Source organism: Seriola aureovittata, chromosome 8 (assembly GCF_021018895.1).
Source record: "Seriola aureovittata isolate HTS-2021-v1 ecotype China chromosome 8, ASM2101889v1, whole genome shotgun sequence".
NCBI classification, from domain to species: domain Eukaryota; kingdom Metazoa; phylum Chordata; class Actinopteri; order Carangiformes; family Carangidae; genus Seriola; species Seriola aureovittata.
Window position 1 is genome coordinate 21353669 of NC_079371.1, and position 14697 is coordinate 21368365.

Genomic DNA, 14697 nt, shown 5'->3' on the forward strand with positions numbered 1-14697 from the left:
GAAGAAGGGGCCTAAATTTAAACATTTCCTCTTTGTCCTGTTTTGGGCCCATTGTCATCTCATGGCGTTCTCCCTTCTGCACAGGAAGGAGTGGATCTGACATCAACGCTCTCAGTTCTGACAATGCCAGGAAGTCTGTCTGACTGTATGTAAATATCTCTATGTGTCCATGCTTCCCTTGCTTGCCCGTGGAGCCGCTCTCCTCTCGCTGGAACCTCTCCGTGGAGCGGCTTTAAGTACTTGAGGGTGTAGTAGTAGTAGTAGCAACATGGTGATTTACATGCTACGCTTCCCCCATAACTCATATGCAAGTGTCACTGCGAATTACAGCAGGCTCGTCTTCAAATGACCTCTCTTCTCATGGAGCATCTTTACTACAGGGCTTCATACAAAGACTTAATAGGCTCGTTTTTTATTTACATATATACACTAACGTACATATGTCCGTTTCTGATTTTTGTGTTTTACCATTTCTCATTTGCCCTGTCATTTTTCCTCATACTTTTGCGTTGACTCGCTGTTTGTTACTCTCCTTCCCTTCCATTCCCTCATTTCTTCCTCCCTCCCCTTACTCACTCACTTCCTCATAACCCCAAGCAGTCTTCCTGCCGTCCTCTCCCCGTCACAAAAGACATCCTGGCTCAAACAGGCCAAATGTTTCAGCTCAGATCTAGTTTATACAGACACAAAACTAACCTCTTATCTTTAGAAAATAAATTCATCCAAACAGCATTTTGTTGAGTGACAGAGAAGCATGAGAGGAAAAGAGAGAGAGAGAGATAGTGTGATGAATGGAGGGAGACAGATCAGAGATTTATAGACTCAACCAACTGGGCCTGTGACTGAAATGATAAGTTTTTGTTGATGTTTGGCGAGCCATGTACATTACAGCGAGTTTACTTTGTTGCCTATTTAACTGCGAGTGTTGAACACTCTGAACAGAGCTCTTTGAAATGATGTCATTGGCTTCTCGTTTTCAGAACAATCGACCTCTTCCTCCTCTTCCTATGACACGGTCCCCACTGGTGGGTTTGGTGGAGATTACTGGAGACAAACACTCACCGAGTTTAGGCCCAGCTGTAATTATTTCACCAGTCTTTGTCAAAGCCGCTGAGTGAAAACAGGCTGCCGTGAAAAAGCCGGCCAGACAGGGAAGAGGGGGTGGGTTGAGGGGGGTGGGGGTGGGTACAGATATGTTGTGATATCAAATGAAAGGCTTACTAAAGCCTGGGAACTGGATTCAGGAGGTGTAACTCGTGTGAGAACAGCTGGGCTTTGAGTCAGATTTTGTTTTCAGTGCAGGTGTTTGAAGCTAAAACACAGTGGTTGTGTAATGTTGCTGCATGTCCATGTCCATGTCCATAGAGGGAGATGCTGATGAGCATGAGCATGTATATACTATGGCTCCTTATACACTAAAGTGCTCTGGCACACTGTGCCCCACACACACACAGATTAACATTTTTGCCCACTTTTGGTATAAGATATGCCCAGGTAGTAGTTGCCTGCAGTGGTAGAGGAGAGTTTGAATTACACTGACATTCCTGACATTCCCTCAGCTCTGACCTGCATACTTCCCTGGCCTGGCTGCACATGGCACTAAAACACACACACACACACACACACACACACACACACACACACACACACACACACACACACACACACACACACACACTGCAGTCACTTTGATCTTAACTGCAATCAGTTTGGGATAATCAATCAGTTTGGGTTGGCCACAGAATCACGCACAAACACACACATGTACACACACACACACACATGGACAGCAGGAATGTTAACATGTGCAAAGGTCTGGATGTTGTTGGTGATGGTACAGGTTTCGCTATAGCAGCAACCTACACTTGTAGCAGCCATCTGAGAGGCAGCAAGAGGGAGTAAGAGAGAATGAGAGGGACAGGACAGAGGGAGTGTGTGTTTATGTGTGTGTGTGTCTGTGTGCCGGGAGCTTTCAGCTGGGGACTTTCAGCCATTATCAGGATGAATCTGAAAACAGGAAGGCGGGTTCCAATAAACAAGACGAGCGGAAGACAACCACAGTTCTACTTCCTGTTTTAGAACAAGGGAGGAAACAGCAGATTTTTTAGGAATTCAAATCAGAAGCAGCACTCCGGAAAGACCATCTTTATAATACTTAAAATGCTCTTGCTTTGACAAAATTATGAGCATTTATGGGTTCACTTTTTTGTAGTGTTTGTGACACTACTTGCTTTTTGTCCCACCTTTTTTTTTCATAGTTAGTTTTAACAGAGCAGTTTTTATAGCTTTTCCTTGGCTGCTGTCGAAAGTGTGATCAGGCAGATGTTTATCCCAGTTCTGTATCTGTGTGATTGTTTATCTGGCTCTGATATCTTGCTATATAGGCCTTGGGCTGAGCTGGACTTGGCTGTGTTTGTGGGTCAGCAGCAGTGAGAGGAAAGCAGTCTGGCGCACTAAACACCATTTCCGCTCATCTGGGTGCTTCCAGCTTCTTTGGACAGCAATGTTTCTGATTGGGAAAACCCAGGGGAGGGGGTGATGGAGGCTGGGATTGTAGTCAGCACAGCACGGATATTTAACTGTGAGGAACAAAAGGAGATAAAACTCTGCAAATCATCAACACATTGTGTCGGTATTGCTGAGCAGAGTAAAGGGGTTTGAGATCTAAGGCGAGATAGTGCACAATTAGTAGTGTGATTGATTGTAAACTGGTGTTCCCCCTTCACTGATACGTCACTGAGAAGATTCTTTTAGAAATGTCTTTTTTATCTACTTGATGAATGTTGACCTCTGACCACATCATTGTCTCTGGTCAGTGTCCTCTGTGCTGGTTAAGCTATGAAAACAGTGGTCTAGGCAGCCCAGTTTTCAATGGAGACGGAGGAATTGCAACATTATTAGGCCTATCAGTTATAACGGGATATAATCCCTCCCTCCCGCCATCCCTCTCTATCTCTCTCTGCCCTCTCTACAGCTCCTCTAACCATGTCCTAGTTAGAGGCTGAGGGATATGCATGGCAAGTGTGCAGCTCTCTTCCCATGCCTTTGCTGCACATCTTCTGTCTTATATCACCAAGAGAGGGAGCAGAAGAGAGAGCGAGGCTGTCATTCTGTAAGTTAACATTGTGCTTTAATATATTGAACAAGTAGTTTAACCACATTATTCATTCACTCATAATCCCGACTTTAATAAAAAAAAGAATCTTTCTCCGGAACATCCTCTCTACTCAACGTCTAATCCGGCCTACAATTTTTTAATAGGAAAAAAAATCTTAATGTTATTTATCACTATGATACAATCAAAAATAGCTATTTTCTATTACCATGTGATTTTTTATAGAGAGTTTGTGCAAAACAAGATGATACATTGCATCTTTGAATGCTTTGAATAGAAGAACCCACTTGAGTATAGGACAAACCATTAAAATGATGAGACATTGCTAACAGGGTTCACGGTTATGCTCAAAAACTTTTTGAGCATGTCTTTAAATCTGGATGGAGAAAATGGTGAAACACTGCTGACAGGGTCCCCCCCTTTAAATGCTCAAGAAGTTTTTGAGAATAATAGAGACCAGCAGATGATGCAAACTTTCCCATGTGCAGGACATGCATCGGATTATGCATATACTTGTGCTATTCTAAGTGTGCACCACTCCCCACCATCTGAGCAACCCTCTTTCAAACACACACATGATGCTGACACATAGATCTCTCTGTCACAGTGATGTAACTGCATGTAGAGGTTGTTAGATTTGCCTAACATCCAAAAAGCAGGAATGACCTCGGGTGAAGAGAGACACCTAGCTGGGCCGAGTGAAACTGTTCTCTTACTGTAATTTACTTTCCAACAGTGTGTGAAAGGCTGTTTTTGTCATATTTGATGCATGTCTTTAAATGTTAAATACACAGAGCAGTTTCCGCAGACAAGGCTGCCTCTCATTGAAGCATGTGCTCACTACCTGTGCATGTGAAACTTCCTGGGTAATGTTATTTTACACACCAATCTGCAATTGAGAGCCTCTGCCACATGATGGCACTCTGGCTCTTCCAGTGACTGTGTCCGCATCTTGCAAGTGGAATAGTGGATTACAAAACAATCCTTTACTATTAAAAAATCATATAGCGTACATGTGAGAATATTGTCTATTTCATGAGTAATACCACACACGCAAAGGTTTCTGGGGAATCAGCCTGAAACCGGAGGAACTGATCTAAAGTGATGAACTGAAATTGACCAAGTTTGCTATGAAGATTTTAATTAACTACTAGAGTTCTGTGGTTTGGTTCACTCTCTCACTGAATAATTTGTTACTAGCTATTAGACATGGTTCAATGAGAAACTGCTACCAAACCTGAGTAAAGGGGTGTGATTGTGCTCTCTACCTGAATTTAGGTCCGGTATTAATGACAGAGGCACCCTTAGGCTCCAGGCTCATCTCTTTGCAATGAAGGTGTAGTTACATGTGCAGTAATTCCATAGTAACAGCCCATCATATGTGCTACCAGGAATCCTCTCCATTGGGATTCAGCCTTTAGCCGTGTGTCAATCAATGGAATCGTGGTTATACTGCTGAATCTGTGACCACAGATACATTTTTTGAGGAAATGTGCCTTGGGCTGAAATGTAATTTGGTGTGAAAGTAAAGAATTAGACCTCGGAGATGTGGCTAGCATTAAAGGTAGATGTGATTAAAGCTACAGGCATCGATTGGATCTCTGTTACAAGGTACCAAGCCTCGGGATGTTCTGCAGAATAGCGGAATCAGTCTATTCAATTTCATGATTTTTCCACTGTGACATTGTGAGATGATTTCATTTGCCTTACACATTTGCAAAGAGGCTCCACAGCATGATCTCACACTTTTGCTGACCAATTCCATACAATCTGAGGATGCCTAATTGATACAAGTTAGGTAATGGCTTGGTTTAAATTAAAAGCTACAAGTCAAGTGGAACTTTCTCATTTATTATTCAGTAAAGCACATCGTCCTTGCTTAAAGGCTTTAAGAGGCGAGATAAGAGGCTTTTTAATCTGTGTATGGGAAACATACGTCTGTCTCAGCTCTCCACTCCAGTCAGTCAAGAAGAGGAGAAATCAGCATAGCCTGTGTTTGTGTGTTTTTATGTGTCCCGTATGTGTTTCTCCATTTTACCTGGCTCAACATTAATTTATCTATGCGTGCTTATTGAGATTACAGAGTTGTGTGAGGGAAAAGAAGAATTGTGGTTATTAGGGGGAAAACTGTTGAAGAGGTTAGAGCCCAGCACTCTAAGCTGAAGCCACTTTTGCTTTCATGTTAGCAGCTGTCCAAGTCCAAAATGGCCAATTACCATCATTTCTCTGCTGGTGGTGGTAATGTTAGTCAGACAGTCAGAGAGAGCGAGAGAGAGAGAGAGAGAGAGAGAGAGCGAGAGGGAGAGAGAGACTCTGAGGGAACCAAGAGCAGATGAGGCAGAGGAAGCTGAGATAAGCCAGAAAATAAAACCATATTTCCACAGCATGGAAATCAGACAACATCCACCATGACAGAAGGTGAATCCATCATCTGCAAAGGAAATAGATTCAATTAGATGGGTCCCTCTGGTGTGTGAATATACACAGAGATTGTTTTTATGGTAATGATTGTAATTGCAATGTCTCTGAGTCCTTTCACATTGATTATGCAGTGTAAATAAGCAGAGAAACACATTGTGACAATATATACAATGTATACATAAATACACAATACAAACCACAAACCCAGTGTTTTTTTTTATCTATGTCCATATATATGGACATAGATATAGACATATATAGGTGTGTGTGTGTGTGTGTGTGTGTGTGTGTGTGTGTGTGTATATATACATAGGGACACAAGCAGAAAGAAAAACAAAATGAAGAAGAAGCAAGAAAAAAGACAGAAAAATGGTTGTGTGGTATCTCTGCATAAGTCTGTAAGCATGCATGTGTTATTATTATTGAGAGTGAGATGAAGACTGAGTTTTCCCCAGAGACGACTCTACTGATCTGTTTCTCGGTGTCTCAGTCTGATCTTTGCCAGGAGGCAAACGCTGTTAGAGCTTGAAAGATTGCGTGCACAATATTTCTTATGGGAAATATAGGATATTCACTTACAAACAACATGATGTTTTTATCACGCTTTCTCAAAATCTAAAAAGCTAATCAATTGGAGCCAATCAAAGTCATAGACCATAAATGCCTAGTAGGTGAATATGACTGGATTATTCTCACCTCTTTCCATTTTGATAATCCCTGAAAGAACACGTTGCTTTACAGGGGACAACCAGTGCACCGTGTAATTTCACAGAGACAACAAACATGAACCTCTTCAACCACAGGCGAGGTCTAAGTGAAATGACATTTCTCAGTTAGGTTAGATGAAGGATTGCCTCGTGTCTTTTCATCAGGATTGATAATGCCGCGCACAGTATTACATGTGGGTGGCTTTGGTTGCTACTGAAAAGGAATATAGAGTCTGTTTTCTGACCTTTCATTCGACTGGCTAGACCTTACCAACAGATTGACATCAATATCAGACTGTCTCGTCTGACAGGGGAAAAAAGAGAAACACACCATTCTGGTGACAGAGTATGATCTGGGAGTTAAAGCGAAGAGTGGCAGACGGGTTTAAAAACACCTGTACAGGAGACTGATGATGTTGAACTAGAGGGAAAAGGCATTGCAGACCTGAATGATAATAATACAGAACAAAAATAACAGAAAACTGATTCCAGATGAATGATGATTTTTTTTGCTGGTGATTCAGGAGGCCAGAAGCCGAAAGAGGCTGATCGTCCTCCGTGGTCCAGCCCCGAGCTGAGACCCTGTTAATTTTCATTTTAGGTCCTTGTTTTCATTTGATTAATTCTAATGCCGCTTTGCCCAGCCTGTGACGATAACAATGAGGGTTGCATGTCTCACTGCCTCCATCTGTCCTACTAGAACATGTCTGGGAACATAATATCACCAGAACGGTTAATCTGCCTTATTTACTTTTCCCAATATGGCTGCTTTGTCACACACATCGTTTGTCCTCCAGGATAAATATTTCCCCAGTGCCCGTGCACACTAAATGTTGATTTATCCTCAGCCTGTTAAACTGGCCAATCTGCATATGGTGTGTTTGTGTTTTGTCAGGATGCATCCACTGTGACTGTGAATATATACTATAATTATCATTTAAGTGTGACAGCAGAGCTGGAGTCCATTCATTGGTCTGCAGAGACCTGCGTGTGAACTGTGTTGTCATCTCTTCTCGTGTATTGAAGATGTCTCGTCTGACAAAGGGCTGATTTAATAGGAGAACAATTTAATGTTGTCTGATTTCATTGTAATGAACAAGATCTCGACTCATTTTACTCTCCTCAAAGGGAGAGAAATAAGGGGGGAGTCGGAGAGAGAGAGAGAATAAGAAAGAGATGAAGATCTGATTCGGCGTCTAACTATTTATGTTGCTTGAAACAAAGAGAATTTGGAGCAGGCCATTTAACTTAATGCTCTCTCTTCTTTGCTAATGGTCTGAAGATAATTAGTATTACTAATCAAAACACTTGTGTCTCCTCTCCCCTGGTGTGTCATTTTCCCTCAGGGCCATTGTAAACTGTCTATTGCTATGAAGGGCACTCAATTGTTCCTTTTATGTTTCCATTGGATATACATGAGCACAATCTAATGTATTTCCCATCTGCACTGTTTATTGTTGCAGCCTTAATGCCTTCAGTTCATTGTTTTTTGTTCTAGTCAGGAAACATCACATAAAAAACCAAAAAAAACCAAACTTAAATCACCACCATATTTTCCTGATTTGGATTCAAATTTATCGACCAATCTTAACTGGATAGACGCAAATTGGATAGAGCCAAGTGTCTAGCATTAGCAGGAGAACAAACATTCGAAGGGATTTGTTGTCATTGGCTCAATAATTCAGCTCAGTGCTGAAACAATTAGTCAAGTAATTAGTTGATTATCTGATTAACAGAGAATTAATCCATTATTTTGGTAATTGCTCACCATTAAAATAAAATTAGCAGGTAAAAATACCAAAGATTTGTTTGCTTGTCTGTATTTATCATTTTAAATAGGGGCTGCCACTTGAAAGAAAAAAAGAAGGGGAATATCCTGCACACTGCTCTGCTCTTGCTTAGCGTTTACTGATCATCCTAACCTGAACCTCAAAGATAATCACTTTATGATACAAAACAAAGAAAAGCAACAAATCATCATATATGAGAGTGTGTTTGACACATTTGCTTGATAAATGACTTAAATGATTAATGGATTATCAAAAATTGCTGGCCATAGATTTTCTGTCAAATGATTTACCGAGATTGTTTCAGCTCTCTATATAAATGGGTTTTTAAATGTAAGTCAGATCAAAGTGCATCCTTTGAAGATATCAAGACTTCTGGAGGCTCTTTTATTAACATAAAAAAACAAGACTAAGATTATACAGCCATACTAGCTGCTTTGTGAGACTGTACTTGTATGTTGTGTCAGTCATTTACTACCTACCTACTCACTATCTAGGGCAGATGTTCCCAACCTCTCATGGCTCACTTGAAAATCTCAAAAATGTTGGCAGCCCACATCCGACCCCATAACAACACGGAGGCCAAATAATATGTTCTCAGAGCACTTTGTATTTCAATGATAATGATTGGACACACAGGACTGAACTGAAAGCAGGGAAAACTCAATTTTTCTTTTTTGTCTGACAGAGAGAGACCACTTGTCGATTCATCATCAGTCTCTGACTCTTTCCTTTTAATTCTTCCTGTTGCTAACCAGCTACCCATTTTGACACTCTAGTTTTTGTAATGGATGTAATCTTTTAGCGTACAATCAGACTGAGGTAGTAAACGAGTTTGCAATGTGGTCTGGTGGTCACAACATAAAAGTTCCTATCACTGTGACAGGCCTTAATGCGAGAGGAACAAATAATAATGAAAGGAGTTGTTAAACCTTTGTAATGTTTTTAAAGACCATTTCATTTTAAAACATTTAAGAACATTGTTTGTATTTTTTGTTTATAATTACATCTTTTCACCAAAATTGTACTATTTTGCAAATGATTTGTCAACCCACTTGCAATACCTTCATAGCCCACCAGCAGGCCCCAACCCACAGGCAGGGAACCACTGATTTAGGGAGTGTTATGTAGAGGACTGTATAGTGAGCTAATCAGCAAAATGAAAAACACTTTTCACTGCACCGCATTTTTTTTCTTTCAGCTCGAGCGCAATGCATGATGGTATATATTGCTTGGTTAGTTGACCATCGCTTTATGGGATGCTGTACATAGAATAATGAATTCTCACTATAGATTCGGCAATAGAAACCACAGAACAGCACACCACTAGAAAATGGCTAGCTCACTGGTGGACTATACAACGAGCGGTGACTGATTTCGGACACAGCCTTGATGGGGTGGGTAATCTGTAGTCATTTTCACAGGCAATCCATCCAATGGTTGTTGAGATATTTCAATCTGAGCCAAAGTGGGGGACCAACCTACAGATTGATAGACCAAAAATGTCATTCCTAGAGCCATGCAGCTATCATGGCTGAAAATCCTGAATACATACACTTGTCCTTCATGACACGAACCACAATTTGACTCCCATTTTATCTGTACAGAAGTACTGCTAATTTCATAACTAAACTGAAGTTCACAACTTGAATCAAACCAGGGTGTTCTTGTTGTGAGGCAACACTGGAAACTACAGATACTCTGACAACAGACATAAAACAGCACAATTATAAAAGTGTTTAAAAGCATAGCAACATTCACATAGCTGAATTATAAACCCAAACATGATTAATTATCAAGGATTTACTAAGTAAGTGGAGAGGATAGGAAACAAAAGAAGCCAAGAGTATATTCTGCTAGTTTCTGTAGAGTCTGTATTGTATTGTGTTTCTCCCTCACTGACACTTTACTGAGCACAGTGGATATTGGCACAGAAGAGTGGGCTGGTTTTGTGTGACTATATCTCAACAAATTACATCCTGTCATGGATTATAGATTAATTAGTTTGTCCTCACCTGAGAGCAATGAGTGGAATCTAGTGGTGAAAAGACCAGTTTTACATATCTGTGATTAAATAGCGTCAAATTACTTTTTAGAAATATAAACCTTGTTAAAACCGTGGAATTTTACTTTTGTTTTCACACTGTGAGACTCTAATGGGGAGGGAGGGGGACAGCCACATAGACTTACTGAAGTAAGCTGAAGTAAGTTACAGTTGCAAAACCATTTCTGTATAATGTGAAATTAGACTTTAAATTAAAAGACAAATACTCTTCGTACCTATAGGAACATATTTTCCTGGGTGTCCCTGGATGTAAGATGAGGCTTATATACAGTATAATATCCAAAATAATTCTCCTGAAAACATCTTTGGATGGGGTCTAGCACCTACATGGTTGTAGAGTTGTGTCCAAAGTTTACTTTGCTGTTCAGTCTTAGTTTGATCATGATTTATCTCCACCACAATGGAAGGCATTATGGGGACTCCTGTAAAAAACAAGGCCATAGGTTGTTTGTGCATCAGGTTATTATGACCCTTAGTGAGTGGATGGATGGATGGGTCAACAAAGGGAATCAACAGGGGCCAACATGGGTCAACAGGAATATGACAAAAGAGAGTGGTGTTCAATTCCCATGTGAAACCAGCAGGTTATATTGTAACCATGACAACAAAGATCATCTAATGTTGAGAAAGTACTTATTTTAACCCCAATCTTGATCTTTTCCTAAACCTAATCAAGTAGTTTTAGTGCCTAAACCTAACCAATCCCTGATTGTTATTATAGTAACCATGACGACGAAGGTAAGTACGTTGCTGTCGGTACATTCCCTGTGTTAATTATTGTGAACTGATGTCCAGTATCAGGGGTCGTATCAGAAGGGTGTTGTTCGGGTTGGATGACTTGTTGCTGTTATGACTTTCACTAACCAATGTCTCCACAGGGAAAGATATGTCCTTACAAAGTTATTACTGTTTTGTCAAGGAATGTTGAATATTATTATTAAAGGAAAAAAACTGGCCGAGAAAGTTCTGTCTATTTCGACTTTACAATACCCAGCATTCATTGCATACACTGCACTCTCATATCGCACCATGAAGACACCTGACAAAATGTCCCCAGCCAGAGCAAACTCTGCGACTGCTAGTTTAGCTAAAGTTTATGTCAGAGCAATACACACAATATTGCACTGAAAGACTGATCAAACAATTGATCGATATTTGTGGAAATGCCACATCCTGGAGGTTTGTATTGTGCAGTGTTTATTGCAAAGCTCTGAAGTGTCATACGTGTACAAGGTAAACTGTTGCTACTATGTTAAAGATTCTTTGGGATTAGTGAAGCCGTCTTGCTTATAACTTTTCAAGCATTTTAAAGCTGCATTAATCAATATATTTCTAAATTTATCAAGGAGTCAAATTTCTATGTGCTACGTGAAAGGTATCACTTGCAGTGACAAAACTCACAGAGCATTTTCATCCAATTTGCAGCTAGTGGTTTCCAGTCTCTACTGTTCCGGTTTTATGGGCACACATTAGCATATTCCACTACCTGAATATTCCACCATATTCAGTGGTGTTCACTCTCACCAACCTCATCTCAGACAGCAGGCACCAATTTTCATCAAACAAGCTCTGATAAAACTACGGTATACTATCGCGCTGACAAATTTAACAACTACCTGACACAAAACGTTAACAAAAAAAAAAAAAAAAAAAATGTAAAATGAAAAAAAGAAATTGTTAATGTGAATGACAGAATACTGTGGTCAGTAGTGGTCATGCCTGCAATCATTTTTTGCAGCAACAGCATGTCAGTGTTGTGTTCGCTCCAAGTGTGGGTATTGACATGGCGCCAAAGAATTAATTTACCTCGCTTGAAAATATATTATTATTCATGAGTCACCTTTTGCAGCAAAATCACTGATCATCCTAAAAGCTGTTGAGGGCTAAGCCTGGATCAAAACACAACAAGACAGTGAGAGTGGCTGTGACTAACAATCCCTGGAGAGAAAACAACCTTGATGGGTTTCAGACACTGCTGGTGTCTGACAGGGTTGTTTGGCCTCTCCCTAGTGCCCTTATTCATGAGACTTCTTCAAAAACCCTACATCAAACTAGCCTAGTGCTCCATGTGCTTGATGATACAAAATTATATCTAAATAAAATATGAAAAGCGAGTGCGCTTGAAAGTTTCTGTGCGCTTATTGTCAGATATGTGCACGGTATGTGGCAACTGAAGAGGCACCATTTGTGTATTTGAAATCTCAGACAAAAAAAAAAGAACAAAAAAGAAAAGATTAGCTAATTTGAAATCTCATGCATATTCAGATATTAAGGTAGGGCAGCCTCACTCTTGAAGATGTTCCAGAGTGTTCCAGCTTTACTCATCTGTCACGTACTTTGTCCTATGCAAGAACTCTACTAGGAGAGGGTATGTTTTGCAAAAGACTCCTTTCAACATGTGCCTTTGGCAAATGATGAGCCCCCTGGCCAGCTCAGCTCAGCTGTGATGTGCATGTTGGAACTAGTGCATAATAAGAAAAATGGTCTTAAAGTGCGAAAAATATCATTATTTATTATTTAGCTAGCCCTCTAAACTCTTCAGCATGAATCCTACCAGAGAGGATAGAGTGTTCCTGCAGCTGCTGTGATTATGTGCAATATGCGCTCACTGTGTATGCGTGTGTATAATTCAGCTGCACGTGTGCATGCTTGCGTTCTTACATTTGTATGTGCATGTGTGGGTGTGTGTCCCTCTGAGATAGGATTAAGTGTAGATAGAGTTTTCAGAGTAGAACCGATCTCTCAGAGAGTCAGGGGTCTCTGGGCTCTTAGTGCAGAGCCCTGCTTCTCCTCCTCGGCATTTCCACTCCCACTCCTCTCAGCACCATGCCTAAATACTGTGGGGCCTTGGGATGAAACCTGGATACAATACTGTAGTCTCAGGGTTGTGGTTCCCATTTAAAATCACCCTGGATCTTCTTTTCTCTACTAGTGGTAGAAGAGTGGAAAATCTGTTAATGGAGAGATAGATGCCGTTTTTGCTTGTCTCTCTTCCCAATCACTGTGGGTGTCAGGCTTTAAAAACTGCAAAAAAAAAAACAAACAAAAAAAAACAACAAAAAACTGTTGAGTATGTGAAGGATGAGCAGAGAGGGTGCCGAGAATGTCCCTGTCATATTCAAGGCCAGAAAGAAAAACGCACTTAATACACGTGATGTTTATATTTTCCATCACCCAATGTCCGTGGGAGAGTGAAGGAACAGTTTTTTTTTTTTTTTCTTTTGCGCACAGAGCAAAATTGCAGAGACAAGCAGACATTACCTTGCAAAGTCAAGACCCAACATTTGCGATGCATATTGACATATTGATTTTCCTTGGCAGCTATTGGCAGAAGGAGTAAGGAGGATGGGGCCGTGTGTGCGGGTCCACGGAAACTTGGTGAGATCCAGGCAGCATTATGCACACCAAGAGAATGAGGCTTAGCATATATTGAGTGTTTATGCTGCAGAATAGAAAGTGTGGAGCACCTTTGCTTAAACTCACTGACTGTTAAATTGGGCTTAACTAAAAATCCCTCTTACACAAACAGAAAGTGATCCAGGGCTTTATTTTATTTATTTATTTCGCATAAAATCTTTCTCCATGGGCATTTTTACAAAATACATTCCTCTGTTGTATCGATGGGGTGTCTCTGCTTTACATGAAAATATACAGGTGAATGAAAAAGAGCAAGACGGAGGGGGAGTATGGCCAATAGATGAAGGATAATGTGTTGAAAGAGGTGATCTGGAGGAGAGTGAAGGATATCCATTGTTTGTCTTCTTAAGGGCAGGGCACACATGGGGGACAGAGCTGGAGTGTATGTGGATTAGAGTGAGGCTCTTTCCTGAATATATAACCAACCCAAGGTCTCCTCTCCTCTCCCCTCCTCCTTTCTCCTCTCCCCTCCTCTCCTGTACAATGTCCGTCACAGGAATTGTGAGAGTGTGAAATATTAACACATTTAAAGTATTCTTACTGGACACCCCTATGATGTGAACAGATAACAAGAATAACATATGACAAGTATGTAGCTTATGCAGTTCACTCACGTTTTTTGCCTGATGTAAAATGGGTCAAAAGTAGAAATCATGGTTTGCGATGCATTTTTTATGGGTTGGTTTATGAGCAGGGATGGGTAAAAGTAGAGTAAGTCAGGATAGATTTTGGTACAATATATGAAATGCTCCACATATAAAGATATAAAATAGACTACAAAATTGTGCAAACACAACTTGAAAACAAAACAAAATACAGTATTTTTGTTTGAAAAATTCAATAAAATCTCTTTCCCTTTAGAGAATCACCAGAGTGTTTCACTAAACTAGATCTCACGCGAATGAACTATCAAACAGACTAAATGATCAAACAGCAAAAAATATCAAATTCAAGAGCAATCATTGGTACAGCTATAATAATTGCTCCCTCAGCTGATGCGGTCAGGTATTATTCTCACGCTGAGTAGCATGTGGTCAGGTTTTTTTTTTTTATGATTTATATAGTTGTTCTGTAGAAACATATACACTCTCTCAAACACCTGAAGTAGCCTACGTCTGTGCTGTGCATTTCAGTCTGCCTGGTGCTCTTGTTTGCCCGCAATTAAGAGCTTAACACAGTAAATCA